Source organism: Neomonachus schauinslandi, chromosome 5 (genome assembly GCF_002201575.2).
Source record: "Neomonachus schauinslandi chromosome 5, ASM220157v2, whole genome shotgun sequence".
Taxonomy (NCBI): Eukaryota; Metazoa; Chordata; class Mammalia; order Carnivora; family Phocidae; genus Neomonachus; species Neomonachus schauinslandi.
In genome coordinates, this window is record NC_058407.1 from 128,474,416 (window position 1) to 128,491,019 (window position 16,604).

Genomic DNA, 16,604 nt, shown 5'->3' on the forward strand with positions numbered 1-16,604 from the left:
TTTTTTTTCTGTGTTGATTTCTGCACTCATTTTTATTTCTTGTTCATTCAGTTCAAAATATTTTTACATTACTCTTTAATTTTTTTTTTTTTTGGCTCATTCTTTATTTAGAAAGGTGTCTGTCAATCTCCAAATAGTTTAAGATTTCCAGCTATCTTTCTGTTATAGATATGGTTTACTTCCATTTTGATCTGAGAACATACTTTATAGGATTTCTATTATTTTAAATTTATTAAGTGTGCTTTATGGTCCCAAATGTGGCCTATCTTCCTTAATGTCCCTTATGAGTGTGTGATAAATATGTATTTTGTGGTGGAATAAACTATTCTATAAATGTCAGGTAAATCTAGTTGAATGTTGGCGCTGTACATTTCAACTACATCCTTACTGATTTTCTATCTGTTGGGTTTACCAATTATTCAAATCAATTGTTGAAGTCTCTGGCTCTAATAGTGATTTTATTATTCCTCACAGGTCTATCAGGTTTTGTGCCTCACATATTTTGATTGTTTTTAGGTGTGCACATATTATGGATTTTTACATCTTCATGGGTATTGATCCCTTTATCACTATGCAAAGACCCTCTTAAACCCTGATAATTTTCATTGTTCTGAATGAAACATTGGCTTTTTCTGAAACTGATATAGCAACACCAAGTTCCTTTGGGTAACATTGTCAGAGTACATTTTTCTTATTTATTTTTAACCTATCTGTGTATTTATAGTTAAAGGTGGTTTCTTATAGAAAATATAGAGTTGGGTCTGATTTTTTTTTTTTAAGATTTTATTTATTTATTCATGAGAGACAGAGACAGAGACAGAGGCAGAGCGAGAAGCAGGCTCCCCGCGGAGCAGCGAGCCCGATGCGGGACTTGATCCCAGGACCCTGGGATCATGACCTGAGCTGAAGGCAGACGCTTAACCGACTGAGCCACCCAGGCGTCCTGGGTCTGATTTTTATATCCATGCTGACAGTGTCTATTCCTTAATTGCTGTATTTAGACCATTTACATTTAAAATAATTATTGATATATTTGGATTAACATCTACCATGCTTGCAACTGTTTTCTATTCATTGTACTTGTTCTTTTTCTTTTTTTTTAGTCTTTGCCTTTTTGCTTTGATTTTAATTGAGTATTTAAAAAACTCATTTTCTTTCCTCTCTTAGCATTTCAATTATAATCATTTTGAAATTCTTTAGCGGTTACACTAGAGTTTGTAATATACATGTAAAATTGATCTAAATCCCCTTTAAGTAACACTATAATGCTTCATGGGGAGTACAGATACATTATAACAGAGTATTCCCAATTCCTCCTATTATACCTCACATCACTTATCCAAATACATTATTATTTTTAACATATATTAAATCAACTAAAAAAAAGAAAAAAATTATTTTATCTTCATTTTTTCCTGACCCTCTTCCTTTATGTAGATACAAGTTTATGGCCAATATAATTTTCCTTTTCTGTATAGAACTACTTATAACATTTGTTGCAATGAAGGTCTATTGTTAACCAATTTTCTTAGTTTTTGTTTGTCCAGAAAATCTTTAATTATTTTTTAGTTTTGAAGGACAATTTCCCTGGGTATAGAATTCTAGGATGATGTTTTCTTTTCTTTCAACACTTCAAATATTTCCCTATACTGTCTTCTTGTTTCTGTGACTTCTGATGTGAAGTATGTTGCAATTCTTAGGTTTGTTCCTATATAGGCAAGGTGGGTTTTTTGTTTTGTTTTGTTTTTTGTTTTATCTCTTGACTTTCAAGATTTACTCTTTGTGTTCTGTTTTCTGTGCCTTCAAAATGATATGCATAGGTATAAATACTTATCCTGTTTGGTGTTCTCTCAGATTCTTGGATCTGTACTTTGGTATCTGTCATTAACTTTGGAAAATTTTCAGCCACTAGCCCTTCAAATACTTCTTCTGTCCCTTTCTCTTTCTCTTCTCCTTTAGGTTGTCCCATTGTCCATATATTATGCTTTTCGTAGCTATCCCAGTTATTAAATTTCATTTCATTTGTTTAATATTTTTCTCTTTATGTTTCTCTCTGAAAAGTTTCTATTAACATATCTTCAAGCTCACTAATTCTTTGCTCAGCTTTGTCCAGTCCAATAATGAGGCCATCAAAAGCATTCCTCATTTCTATTAGAGTGGTTTTGATTTCTAGCATTTCTATTTTGTTTTGCTTGGTTTGCATTCTTTCTTAACATTTCTACTTTTCTGTTTATATTACCCATATCTTCTGGTATGTTGTCTACTTGTTACATTAGAGCCCTTAACATATTGATTGTAGCTATTTTAAATTCCTTATGTTATTATTATACAACCTGCATCATAGTTTAGACTGGTTCTGATGCTTGCTTTTTCTCTTAAGATTATGTGTTTTTTTTGAGTGTTAGCATGTCCTAAAATATTTTTTGAAAGCCAAAAGTGATGTATCAAGTAACAGGTGTGAAGTTTAGTGTGAAGTTTTATGTTGATGTTGATAGGAGCTGAGTTATGTTTAAATGTTTTCTATAGCCCTAGATTGCCAGAAGCTTCAATTTCTCTCAGTGTATTTGTTTATCCTCTTGTCTTTAAGTTTTCCTAAAACCTGTCTTAAATAGAGTCTTTGACTTGTAGCTCTATCAATTGTAATCACTGTTATTATACTGTAGCCCAGTTGATGTGGTGGAAAGGCCTGAGAGGGGGGTGCTCCAGAATTTAAAAATTCTGTAATTTTTTAATGTAATTGAGTCCTTGGGCTATGACCTTCAGATTTGTTCCTTACCTTTTTTTACTTTCCCTTAGGTAAGAGAGAAAGGCTATAGCAGTTGGATTTGGCTAAATGCCATTTCCCCAGGGAGATAAAGCTCTGGAGAAGCCATTTCCCCTGGATGGTAGGCCTTTGTTATGTAATATTCCCTTTTCAGTCTGAAACATAAAAAGGACTGTTCCTGGAATTCTCTGTGAAATTAAAGCCAAAGGTATCTTATTATTTCCTTATAAATATTTTTTTAAAAAATTCTATCTTTGTAAGAACTCCTTCATGCCTCTTGACAATGCTTATAGTTTATAGATATTTGTCTTTTTAATATTTATATGTAGGACTTCAATACTCAGGACTTTAATACATTTGGGAATTATGTTTTATGGATATTCAGATGATATCTAGTTATTTAACACTATTAAATTATTTATCTTCTAACTGCACTTATATCTTTTATTAGAATTGTGTTTATTATTGAGTCTATTTCTGGTATTTCTATTCTTCTCTTTTGCTTTGTCAATTAACAGTCAAACATTTATTTATTTGATTATAGTTGTTTTGTTCTTATATCTAATGAGGTTAATTTCACCCAACATATACTCACTGCTATTGTTTAAATAGTTTTCTTGGTTCTTCTTGGTTAAATTTATTTGAATTGGATTGGATAAATAAATTTATTATTTCACAAAATATTAAATATATCCTCAATTCAACAAAACAAAGAAATTGTGATTTGAATTGCATTACATTTATATAATAACTTCAGAGAAGTTGATATTTTACTGCCTCCCATACAATTCAAAAAGATGAAAAATAAAATATCTTGCATAATCTAAATCCCAGGATCCTAAAATGGGGATGGTAATGCCCTACTAATAATAATATTGAACAGTAATCATAATATTATTGACCAGTCCAATAGCTGTGGGGAAAAGGAATTGGAGAAAAGGAAGAAGGAAAAAAGAGGAAGGAATAATAAGAGGTAGAACCTATGCTGCCACTGAATCTCTGTCAGAATACAGCTAGTTTGGTATTTCTTGAGTATCTAGGAAAATTAATACACCTTTATAATTTTATATTATTTATTATATTTATTTATATTATTTATATACTTATATTTAAAATGTTATGTCTGTGGGTATACAATTCTTTTTCTCCACCATATTTACATAGGATTTGCTGATTTGAGTTTACCTTTTACCGTGTAATGAAAAATTAGAAGAGGAATGTACATCATTCAGAGATCAGGTGAAATTCCTAGAGAAACTATAACAGATCTATGCCCCCAATTAACTAAAATAACCAATTGGCTCTAGAGCTATTAATGAAATTGAATCAACTGCTAGATATTTTTTCCACAAATAGAGGAATCTTATTAAAACATTTAAATGACAACCAGCACTAACAATACAAACAACAGAAATGCAGATAATATTGATAGAAATTCAGGAATAAAGTGTCCTCTTCAACTCTATATATGATGCTAGTGAATCTGATAACAAATTAAAATTAGTTTGGTACTGAAATAAAATAACATGGCAATATTATTTATCAATACTAAAGTTAAAAAAATCTAAAAAGGCATAAGAAAGATACTACATTTTGACTATGTTGGGTCTATCCTCTTTGCGAACAGTGGTTCAATATTGGAACATTTATCAATGTAATTCACCACATTAACTGATTAAAACTAAATAAAATATATGATCCTTCCAAAAGATATAAAAAATAAAACCAAAAAAGCAAAATCAATAAAATTCATCCATTCAAGGAATAAAACAACTCTTAGCTAACAGAATAGATAATAATTTCTTTAACTCAATAAAAGGTATCTATAAAAGATCCACATGAAATGTTATATTCAATAGTAAAATCTTTTGGGCAGTTATTTAAATAAATAAGGACAGAAATAAAATAAGGATGATTGTTATCACTCTCTGAATGGAGAGAGCTTCAGGTTGGAGCTCCTAGTCAGGTCCCTAATTTAAGATATTTCTTTTAGAAACAAAGTGTGTAATGATTAGAAAGGTTTTAAATGCGTATGATGTGTATACATAGAATTCTATTATAAACCCAATATGCTACAGAATTCAAAGACTGTATAAGACGAATAATTAGAATTATAAACAGAGTTTGGCATTATTGCTGTATAGTAGATCAATATGTGAAAGTAATCTACATTTATAGCAATAAAAGATTTGATTTTAACAAACTATAACTTACAACAGCACCAAATATATATTATATATAACATATACATAAGTGATCTAACTGTAAATAATTTTGTAAAATGATAATAATAATACCTCAAGAAATAGATTAAAATCCCAAACTATGGGAACCACAGTATCTTCACAAATAGAAAGATTAAATATTTACTCTCTGTCAATTTTCCCCAAAAATATTTAGTACAATTTTAATCTAAATATCATCTCCATTATCTATGAAACCTGATAGGCTGATTCTAAAATTTATATGGAAATGTTAAATTCCAAAAACAGTTAAGACCCTCTAGAAGAACAAGCTGAGAAATCTTATCCTCTCAGACATTAAGACTAATAATAAAGTTCAAGTTATTAAGATTGTCTGAAATGCAGTAGGGTTAAACAAGACTAATGGACCTGAACAGAGAGCTCTGAAACAGACCCATGGATTTACCATATTTGATATTTGGTAAAATCTAAATCTTAAATCAAAGAGGGGAAAAAATTCATTAAGTGCTGCTGCAACATTGGTAATCTATACAGGAAAACATGAAATTGGATCTCTATCTCAAACTATACTCTCAAACCAATCCCTAATGAATTAAGGATTTAAATATGAAAAACAAAATTTCAGATTTTCAAAGAAAATTTAAAAGTATGTCTTTGTATCATCAAAAATGTAATCACTGTAAAGAGGGTAAAAACACTAGCTACACCTTTGGAAGAGATCATTATTAAGAAAATTAAAAGAGGGGCCCCTGGGTGGCTCAGTCATTAAGCGTCTGCCTTCGGCTCAGGTCATGATCCCAGGGCCCTGGGATCAAGCCCCGCATCAGGCTCCCTGCTCAGCGGGGGGCCTGCTTCTCCTTCTCCCACTCCCCCTGCTTGTGTTCCCTCTCTCACTGTCTCTCTCTCTGTCAAATAAATTAAAAAAAAAAAGAAAGAAAATTAAAAGAACTCCAATGAATCAGTAAGAGAAGAACCATCAGGTAGAAAAAGCAGCAAAGAACTTGAATAGACATTTTGCAGGAGAGGAAATGGGAATAAACAATGTAAAAAGAGTGTCCACCAGATTAATAATCAAGGAGGTTCAAATTACAATCACACTTGCATTATAATTTCATGCACACCAGATCTGCATATACCCTGCTAATAAAAGTGTAAGTTATACGTCTTTTAGAAAGCAATTGAGTATTAGTAAAGCTGAGCAGATATATAAATATACTCTATGACCAGTAATTCAACTATGAGATGAATATCCTAAAGAAACCTTAGTTCATTTCCATCCAAAGGGATACTGAACATTGTACACAGCCACATCATTCATAAGATCAAAGGACGAAACAATTCAAATGCCAGCAACAGCATAATTGGCAATCGTGAAAAGGAATATAATCCGACAATAAAAGTAAACTGTAAACTATAGTTATACACTTTATGATGTACAAAGAAAAAAACTCATCAAAGAATGAACACTTACAGAGTATAATTCTATTCTTATCTAGGTCACAAATAAGCAAAACTAAACAAAAAAAGTCAGCAAATTAATTTGTATAGAGAATTATTAACACAAAATCAAGATGGCAATTACTTCCAGAGAAAAAAGACTGAGATAAAATCCAAAAGATGCCTACAGGGAATTTTCAACAATATCGTCAATGTTCTATTTATTTAGCTAGACACAATGCACGCACATGAATTTGTTGATTAGTATTCTTTATACTGTACATATATGTCATATCTATAGGCTAAAATAAAACAATCATAATGCTATTTTAAATGAAGTATGCTTTTCTTTACAAAGAAAATACAAATATATTCTCAAAATGTAAATAATATAGTCAATGTTTCCTGCTTGGAATAAATTATTTGGGGAGAGTTTATTGAATCTACCATAAGAAAGATGTCTTGAGAAACTGGGAATAGTTTCTTAAAGGGAGGTGAGTTGATTTTATGATAGGTGACCTTTAAATTTTTGTGCCTTTAGGGGTTTCTGCCCTGATTCTGCTTCAAGAATCTGCCAACATTTATAATTATAATTCCCTTATAAAATCATTCTGTATTTATTGTTTAATTCTCCTGACAACACCTTTATTTTATGAAGACCCCTGCCTCAAACACAGTGGTTCCAAAGGTACTTAGTCATTACTGTAGAAATCCCCAAACTGAATTATGAAGCTGCTTTACCCTGAAGAGGCAAACCAAACCAGAGGAGAAATCAAATGCACTCTGAAGAGACAAAACAGAGCTAATCACTTTAGATAGCTATTCCATTGCTTGCACAGCTGGGCATAATATGCTCATTTTGTAAATATGCTTTGTTATTTTCTTAGTATTAGTCAGTTTGCTTGAATGGATTAGAAATTTGAAAGCTGCTTTGTCTAATGTCATGGTAAATGTGTATACTGATACAAGAATGTTTATATCCTGATAAGCATTGATGTGCCCCTCACCCCACTCCCTACCCAGTTCCTTCTCCTCATGTTGGAAGCCAAGGGGAGAAATAACACACAAAGTCTTAAATTCAAGATTCCTAAGCTTTTGTAGCAGCTTGGAAATAGTTTAAAAAAAATCCATTAAATTGAGTATAATAGTCAAACTGCTGGCATAGTTCAGAACTCAAAGAGAAGAGAGATTCAGGAAAAATACACCCTTTCTTCTTTTCACAGAGGGTACCTACAAATAATTTCCCCACCATCATTGGCAGAGGTAGCTTCATTAGGTATCCACACCAAATATCTCTAGAATACAGGATAAGATGATAGAAATACTCTGAGTACCACATCACTGATTAAGTGGGTAGAAGATATTTAAAAGGCATTGTGGGGCGTGCCTGGGTGGCTCAGTCTGCTTCTCCCTCTCCCTCTGCAGCTCCCCCTGCTTGTGCTCTCTTGCTCGCTCTCTCTGTCAAATAAATAAGTAAAATCTTAAAAATAAATAAATAAATAAATAAATAAATAAATAAATAAATACATAAATAAAAGGCATTGTAGGTACTCAGAGTTGGATGAGAGGAGAAAGGCCTAGGGCTATTTAGAATGGAGTTAGAGACAACATTTTTTTTTTAAGTTTTATTTATTCATTTGATAGAAAGAGAGAGAGAGACAGAGAGAATGAGTGGGGTTAAGGGCAGAGAGATTGGGAGAAGCAGACTCCCCCTGAGCAGGGAACCCAGTGTGGGGCTCCATCCCAGGACCCGAGATCATGACCTGAGCTGAAGGCAGATACTTAACCAACTGAGCCACTTAGGCACCCTTGGAGACAACTTTTAAGAAACATCTGAATTGCCCTAATGGGTAACAATTACGTTGATAAAAGATCATTTGTGTGTGTGAGTGTGTGTGTGTGTGTAATTATGTTTTGTCCTTCAAAAGCCCATGATAATATCTACTAGCCCATATGTTCTTCTAGAATCTTACCACTCCTCCATCAAGAGGTGGAGTCTAAGTCTCATCTCCTAGAAACTGGGTGGCTGTTTGGGACTTCCCCCTCACATACAGGTAAAGTACCACCGTATGACTTTGGAGAGCAGAACATAAAACGCAACACAGATTTCCAGCTGCTCTGTATTGGGATGCTAACCTTTGAAACCCAAGCCAGAGGAAGCCAGGCCACATGGAGTCTAGTAGAACAGAGGTCCCTGCTCTCAGCCCCACCTGAGCTTCCAGACTACAGCCAGGGAATACCAGCTGTGGCCATATGAGTGAGCCAGACTGGAAGCTGATCCTCCAGCCCTCAGCTGAAGCTGTCTTGAGCAGAGCTCCTTCTCAACAACCTTGCCCAAACTGAAGGTCTGTGAGCAAAATAAATATTATTATTTTAAGGTACTCAGTTTTAGGGTGGTTTGTTATGCAGCGATATATAACTGGAAAAGAATACCACAAATAATGGCTGGGTAGGAACTAATAGATAAGTGGGCTCAGAAAAAAAGAAAAAGAAAGAAAGAAAAACCTTGATACGCTTTGAAGGAATTCTACAGTCAAATTTTGTTTTAAGTTCTTCAAAGAAAAACTGTGTGGGACCATTGGAAAAGGTTATTCAGAGTAAGCTTTGAATTAAAAAGGTAATTGAGAAAATAATTAGATTATTTAATTTATGCTTTAATGGAGTTTCTTTGGAAGAATCACTATCCTTAGTTCTCCTTTGAAGTAGGGATCACCAGTGCAGGTAAAGCCTTCTAGAACTTCTTGGCAAAGGAGATGCAGTAATTATTGGGAATAATAAAATCCTCTCAACTTTTGGAGGACTGACATCATGGAAATGCTGAATATAATATGTAAATTATTATTTTTACAAAGGTTTTATTCTAGGTGCATTAGTAATTTAAAGGATCGTTTGTTTCTAATGTGAATGAAAGTCAAAGAAGACTCTCCAGTTGAATAAAATGTACTTCCATAAAAGTAGATTCCTAAAGTGTTGAGTACGTTTTAAGACTGTTGATCACTTACTTAAACATACATATAAGGTAAAATAGATTCTGTAGGGGATATAATCCTTGACTGTTAGGAAAGATATATAATATCCGTAAGTATTTTTAAAAAGCACTTAATAATATCCTACAGCATATGTGTATTTATTTGTTTGTTTACTTTAAGAGAGACTGTTGGATTCTATGGGCTCCAAGCCACTCTGGTAAGTACACCTCTCTGTAAGTTTCTTTGCTCATGTTGATGTATCCCTAAAGATAGCAGTTTCTCATTGTGGCTCACCCAACTCCCCAAGTGTGAACCAGTTACTCAGAGAAGAATTATAAGGATGATGTTGGACAGTTAAGGGATACCTGGAGCTCCTTTCATTCCACTTGATTCAACTCTACAGGTAGTTTCAAATGTATAAGATGTGAGAAAAAATGGAAGGTGAGGACATGATATCAAGCAGATCATTTCACAGGCACAAAATCAGTATCTCACCACTCACACTTTGATGGCTGGTCTATCTATCATCTATCTATCTATCTATCTATCTATCTATCTATCTATCTATCTATCTATCTATATCTGTTAGATTAGTGTAGTTTTGTACAATGGTGGTAATCAAGGAATTATACTGCTCCGTCCCTATTTTCCTGGTCATGTAATGTTAAGATACGAGTGTTTTTGGTGATACAATCTAGTTCCATAGTATAGAATGAATTAAATTGGTCTTTATGAAAACAAGCTCTTAATCTCAAAATTAGCATAGAATTTTAGCTAACTGTGCATACATAGGATTTTGATGGATTCTTTTGAGATTTCTACATATAATATCACGTTATCTGCAAATAGAGAAAGTTTTACTTCTTCCTTACCGATGTAGATGACTTCTATTTATTCTTGTTGTCTGATTGCTGTGGCTAGGACTTCCAGTACTATGTTGAATAAAAGTGGTGAGAGTGGACATCCTTGTCTTGTTCTTGATCTTAGTGGGAAAATCTCTCAGTTTTTCACTGAGAGCCATGAACTATGAACTATATTAGCTGTGGTTATTTCATACGTGGCCCTTATTATGTTGAGGTATGTTTCCTCTAAACCTAAATTGTTGAGGGTTTATATCATGAATGGATATTGTACTTTGTCAAATGCTTTTTCTTTGTCTATTGATCATATGGTTCTTATCCTTTCTCTTATTGATATGATGTATCACATTGATTGATTTGCAAATATTAAACCATCCTTGCAACCAGGAATAAAACCCACTTGATCATGGTGAATGATTTTTTTTACTGTATTGTTGGATTTGGTTTGTCAGCATTTAACTGAAAAGTTTTGCAGCTATGTTCATCAGGGATATTGGCCTGTAGTTCTCTTTTTCAGTGGCGTCTTTATATGGTTTTGGTACCAGAGTAATGCTGGCTTCATAGAATGAATTTGGAAGTTTCCCTTCCTTTACTATTTTTTGGAATAGTTTGAGAATAATAGGTATTAACTCTTCTTCAAATATTTGGTAGAATTCTCCTATGAAGCCATCTGGTTCTGGAGTTTTTTGATTATTGATTTAATTTCTTTGCTGGTTATTGCTGTGTGCAAATTTTCTATTTCTTCCTGTTTCAGCTTTGGCAGTTCTAAGTTTCTAGGAATTTTATCATTTCTTCTAGCTTGTCCAATTTGTTGGCATATAGATTATCATAATATTCTCTTATCATTGTATTTCTATGGTGTTGGTTGCTATTTCTCCTTTCTCATTTGTGATTTTATTTAAATCTTTTTTTTTTCTTGATAAGTCTCATTAGAGGTTTATCAACTTTATTGATTTTTTCAAAGAACCAGCTTCTGGTTTCATTGATCCATTCTATTGTTTTTTTAGTTTTTATGTCTTTTATTTCTGCTCTAATTCTTATTACTTCCTTCCTTCTGCTGGTTTCAGGTTTTGTTTGTTGTTCTTTTTCTAGCCCCTTTAGGTTTAAGATTAGCTTGTTTGAGACTTTTCTTGTTTCTTGAGGTAGGCCTGTATTGAATTTTGGAAAGGTCCTCAGTAGAGTCAAATTCATGTATATACAATATATACTATATATATATTGTATATATAAAATAAAATATGTTATATATTATATATGTATTACAAGGTCTATCTCTATCATCTCTGTATTTTTCTCATGCTAATGAACAGAAAATCTAATAAAACATTACATTTATGGAAAAGCAATTTCTCATCCTTCAGAATAGAAATGCTGGCACATCTCACTAGTGAAGGGCTATGAGGTATTTTGAAAATGCACATGTGTATACAATTAGTAAACTGTGCAGCATTCAGATGTGGAGCATATCATTGAATCCACAGAGTAGGATACTTTAAAACGAGTGTATTCTTTTTATTTACTTATTTTTCAATTTCAGAGGGTGTCTACTTTGAAAAGTATCCACTGATTTAAAATAGGAGAGGTAAAAGGAAATATTTTAAAATTTAAATTGAGATTGATGTATAATCACATTAAACAACATATAAACTAAGTATAGAACAAATATTAGACATGTAGTCCGCTCACAATTGCATTTCATTTTCTTTAAAAATTTTGGCTAACAGAAGTCAACACAAGTTCAATTATTTGTGAATGTTATTTACTTTCAAAAGCAATGTGCTAAAGATTATTTTATATATTTATGCATTTTTAAAAAAGGTTCAGCTAGCTTATTTATTCATGAAATGTTGAGGGGTCCCAGACAAATCCCCAAAGTGATGCTAATTTTTAAATTAAATATACATAAATTAATCCACATAACTCTGGGAGCAAAATAATTCTTAGAAAATGCATGGAATTCATTATGAGCCATTAAAAAAGCATTTAGTAATTACTAGTGGTGAGAACAATTTATAAAATAAACTTGCACTTTTTTTTCTGTTTTGTGATAAAGCTTACTTAGATTTAGAGAATCCAATTGCTTTTTGTAGTATTTTCTTAAATGAATAATTTAAAATTTTCTGCTCTTCTTGTAGAAAAAAAATAATACTAAAGCTTCAAGATACAGAACTTTGAATGGAAAATTTTTTTTTTAAAGATTTTATTTATTTATTTGAGAGAGAGAGAATGAGAGACAGAGAGCACGAGAGGGAGCAGGGTCAGAGGGAGAAGCAGACCCCCTGCTGAGCAGGGAGCCCGATGTGGGACTCGATCCCGGGACTCCAGGATCATGACCTGAGCCGAAGGCAGTCGCTTAACCAACTGAGCCACCCAGGCGCCCTGAATGGAAAATTTTTGACATGAATATCATTAAAGCTTAAAGTTACTTTATAATCTCAGTCTTTTGTTACTTATATAATTAATCCTCTCCCATAGACTTGTCAAAAGAATATTGTATGAATGAGTTTAAACATTAATTCACTTGTGTCCATCATAATGATAGTGTATTTAATGTCTATAATGGGCTATATCCTCTCATAGGTATGTTACTTACATTATCTCAGTTATTCTGAATTACTTCAAACCTATGAGCTAAGCTCTAGTGTCTCCATCTTACAGATGAGAAAGTACAGTAATTTGCTCTTCATCAGAGGTGGGCAATATATGGCCTATGGTCCAAATATGCCCATCACCTGTTTTTGTAATTAAAGTACTACTGGGAGCTATGCCCACTCATTTACATCTTGTATATGGATGTTTTCTCTCTACAGTGGAAGAACTGAGTATAACAGAAACCGTATGCCCCGCAAGGCAAAAGTATTTACTATCTGGTCCTTTACAGAAAGAAGTTCCTGATCCCAGCATTAGGTCACCAGGTAAGAACTGCCTTTCAGATGGATGCTAAAGTCAGTGCTCCCTTCACTAGATCATGGTGCATGCCAAAGGAATACAAATGTTAAGGTGGGGAGTAAATAATAACTTATTAAAAAACAAAAACAACTATTTGCTTAATGACTTATAAAAATAAAAAAAAATGAGGGTTCTGGATTTAAATCCTGTCTTAGAAATGTATCACCATCATGAATCTAGACCAGGCATGTAAAAGTTCATGGACTCAGAACACATCATTTAAAACATGGAAATCATAATAACTGATTTCCCTGCACTCGAAGGTCAGGGATGGATGGGCTCTTTCTCACACTATGACCTATTATTCTGTAATTCTGATTCCCAGGTCAGACCTAAGGCAGGTCTGACTCAATTGGAAATGATCCAAAATAGTTTAAAATATTTTTTTTAAATATATAGTACAGATGAACTGTGTTCTTAGACACAGAAAGTAATAGATATATCACATTCTTATGACCTATGTGGTTCATTCAGAGCAATTATGAAAATAACCCATAATAATTCAGTGCAATACAAAAAGTGTTTTTCAAAATTTTTCCAGCATTCTGTGAGGCCCTCTAGGGGGTAACAGAATTAATATTTGCATAGCTATTGATTTAATGTTAGAGTCAATTTTACATATATTACTTCTTTTGAATTACTCACATACACAAACACATACTATGTACAAGCAAGCATGGCCTATTTAATCTAATTAAAATTTAATAAGCAGATATAATGTACGAATTATTTATGCTAGGTCTAGACATCAAATGCTGGTATTATTGACGGGAAGGCAGATTATAAAACACTTTTTTTTTTTTTTACAATATTACACAAAAAGTTTATAGCAAAGTTAATGAAGATAGTATGGCAGGAAGTATGTCAGTGTAGAGCAAAGGTTTCTCAAAATCAGTGTGTCAGCACCATTGACATTTTGGGATGGATAATTCTTCGTCATTCTATCTTGTTTATTGTAGGGTGTTCAGCAGCATTCCTGGCTTCTATTCACTAAGTGCCAAGTAGTAGCCCTATGTTCCCTAACGGTGGCAAGCAAAAATATCTCCAGACATAATCAAATGTCACCTAGGGGGGTAAAATCATCCCTTGTTCAGTAGCACAGTGTAACAAATAGACGGGAACGTGTATAGTCAAAAAATGAATGCAAGAAATGAAGTTAGTTATGTTAGTCATTGGGCAATGAGCAGAAGACGGAATGATATAAGGGTATCTTTTGGAGGCTGAATATATAGCACTTGATGAAGTGAAAGTGGATTATAAAGCATTTTCAAACCTTAGTGGGAGGGAGTATCATTAGGGGTGTCTGTCATGAGGTCTACCTTATAGCAATTCTGCTTCATCTGGTATATGAAGGGGCCCAGGAATATAAGTTTCAACAAACATTAGAGAAAAAATGGATATAAACCAGAGAGCTGCAAGAAGACAGGGCCAGAGTTAATGAGAGAGTAGCTGAGTTTGTAGCTAAACATAATTAGAATGGTCGATGAAGAAATCATATACCCACTTTGGGTGTATCTAGAGCCAATGGCTTATAAAATGTTTCTTTTTGGAAATCTATAACATTATGCCATCTTTAAATTGGAGCCACAAATTCTCCAGGCCTGGGTTACTATGCTGGCTTTAACAATTCCAGGAATAAATATATATATATTTACACACACACACACACACACACACACACCCGTACACACCTTCCTGTTTCTAAATGGCAAGGAAGAGGAATGTGTTCTTCATATCTGCTGGAGGGAGAGAGTGGTACTCTATCGGGCCTTTGTCATCTGTGCTAAGTTGGAAGCCGCTGAAGGCATTAGCTCCTTGGAGGGAAGATTCCTGTCAGACAACAATGCCTTCCAGTACTTTCTATGGTTTACTGTGCATGGCCTATGTTCAAGAGCCCTGTTGTTGATGTTAATGAAATGAGATTACCTGGGAGAAGCATAAGAATCATACAAATAATCTTAGATATCTAGTATTCTGATCTTGTGACCTCAATTCTTAAGATTTCACTAAGCCATGTATAATATTAGGCCGTTTATTTAGTATTTATTTATGCTAAACATATTTGTTTTTATATATTTCATATTTTAGGTACTTATATGAAATACTTTGTAAGTTTATATATTTATTTATGCTAAAAATAACTCTTTTGTACAAAGGAAAGAGGGCCAATTTATTCCCCCAAATTACTGACAACAGTTTAAAAAAGGAGCCAAACAGAAACATTTTTAAACATTTTGTTAAACACTTGCTAGTGTAAGTGAACTAGAGAAGCAAGGGTACAGAGGTCAGCATATCCACCAGTCATGCATCTCCATTTTGCTAAAGAAAAAACACTGATCACATTATAAATCTTTTGTATTGTAATTTTCTTTAAAATTCTTCCACATCAATAGCATGCAATTTGTCTACATTATAACCTAAGAGAATTTAGTTAACATTTGTACTCTAATTGGATATCCATAGGCCAATGAAGCAATGGTATTTTCATTAGCATGCTGCATATTAGGAATGATTTTTTTATTGCTGAAATTCTGTGATATTATAGATATATGTTTTGGATAGAAATATTGTAGAGGCCCTACCATCCTGGTCTGAACAGTATATAAGAAAGAATATAAGTGGGCTCCTGGGTGGCTCAGTCGTTAAGCATCTGCCTTCAGCTCAGGACATGATCCCGGGGTCCTGGGATCGAGTACCACATCGGACTCCCTGCTCAGTGGGAAGCCTGCTTCTCCCTCTCCCACTCCCCCTACTTGTGTTCCTTCTCTCGCTGTGTCTCTCTCTGTCTCTCAAATAAATAAATAAAAATCTTAAAAAAAAAGAAAGAATATAAGTGATTCATAATCTCTCATCTTTGCAATGGAGGCCTATGTTATAATACTCTTTCTGTGGCCTGTGTGTAGCTACTTACAGAAGGATTTTGTCTCATGACTTGTATCAGAAGGTTAGTGAATTCCAAAATACCTAACTTCATTTTGGTTGCCTTTCCTTGACCTGCAAGTTAATAAATGTATGTGCTTGTGGGAGAATCAGTCTGAAACTTCTTTCTTTGAACCACAACACCTTATAGCAAAAATGTCAGTAAGGAAAACTAAGGCTATATTTTACTGATTCTAAAATGCATCTTCTAAAAATAATATAACATTTCTGAAGTTGGGACATATTTTACAATCTGTTGGCTAGATGATAGTCAGGATATACTTGTTATTATCAATGCATTCTGGCACACTAAAAAAATAGTGCCACCTTGCCAGCTTGCAGAATAGGCATTAGTCTAGAAATTAGGGATAATTGTATAAACTCATTTAAGAGATGTTGCATCAATAATATTAATGGCACAAAGGATTATACTGCACGGATGAAAACAAAACAAAACATTGATATTGACGCTTCTGAGTCCCAAGTTGATTGAGAAGGGTTG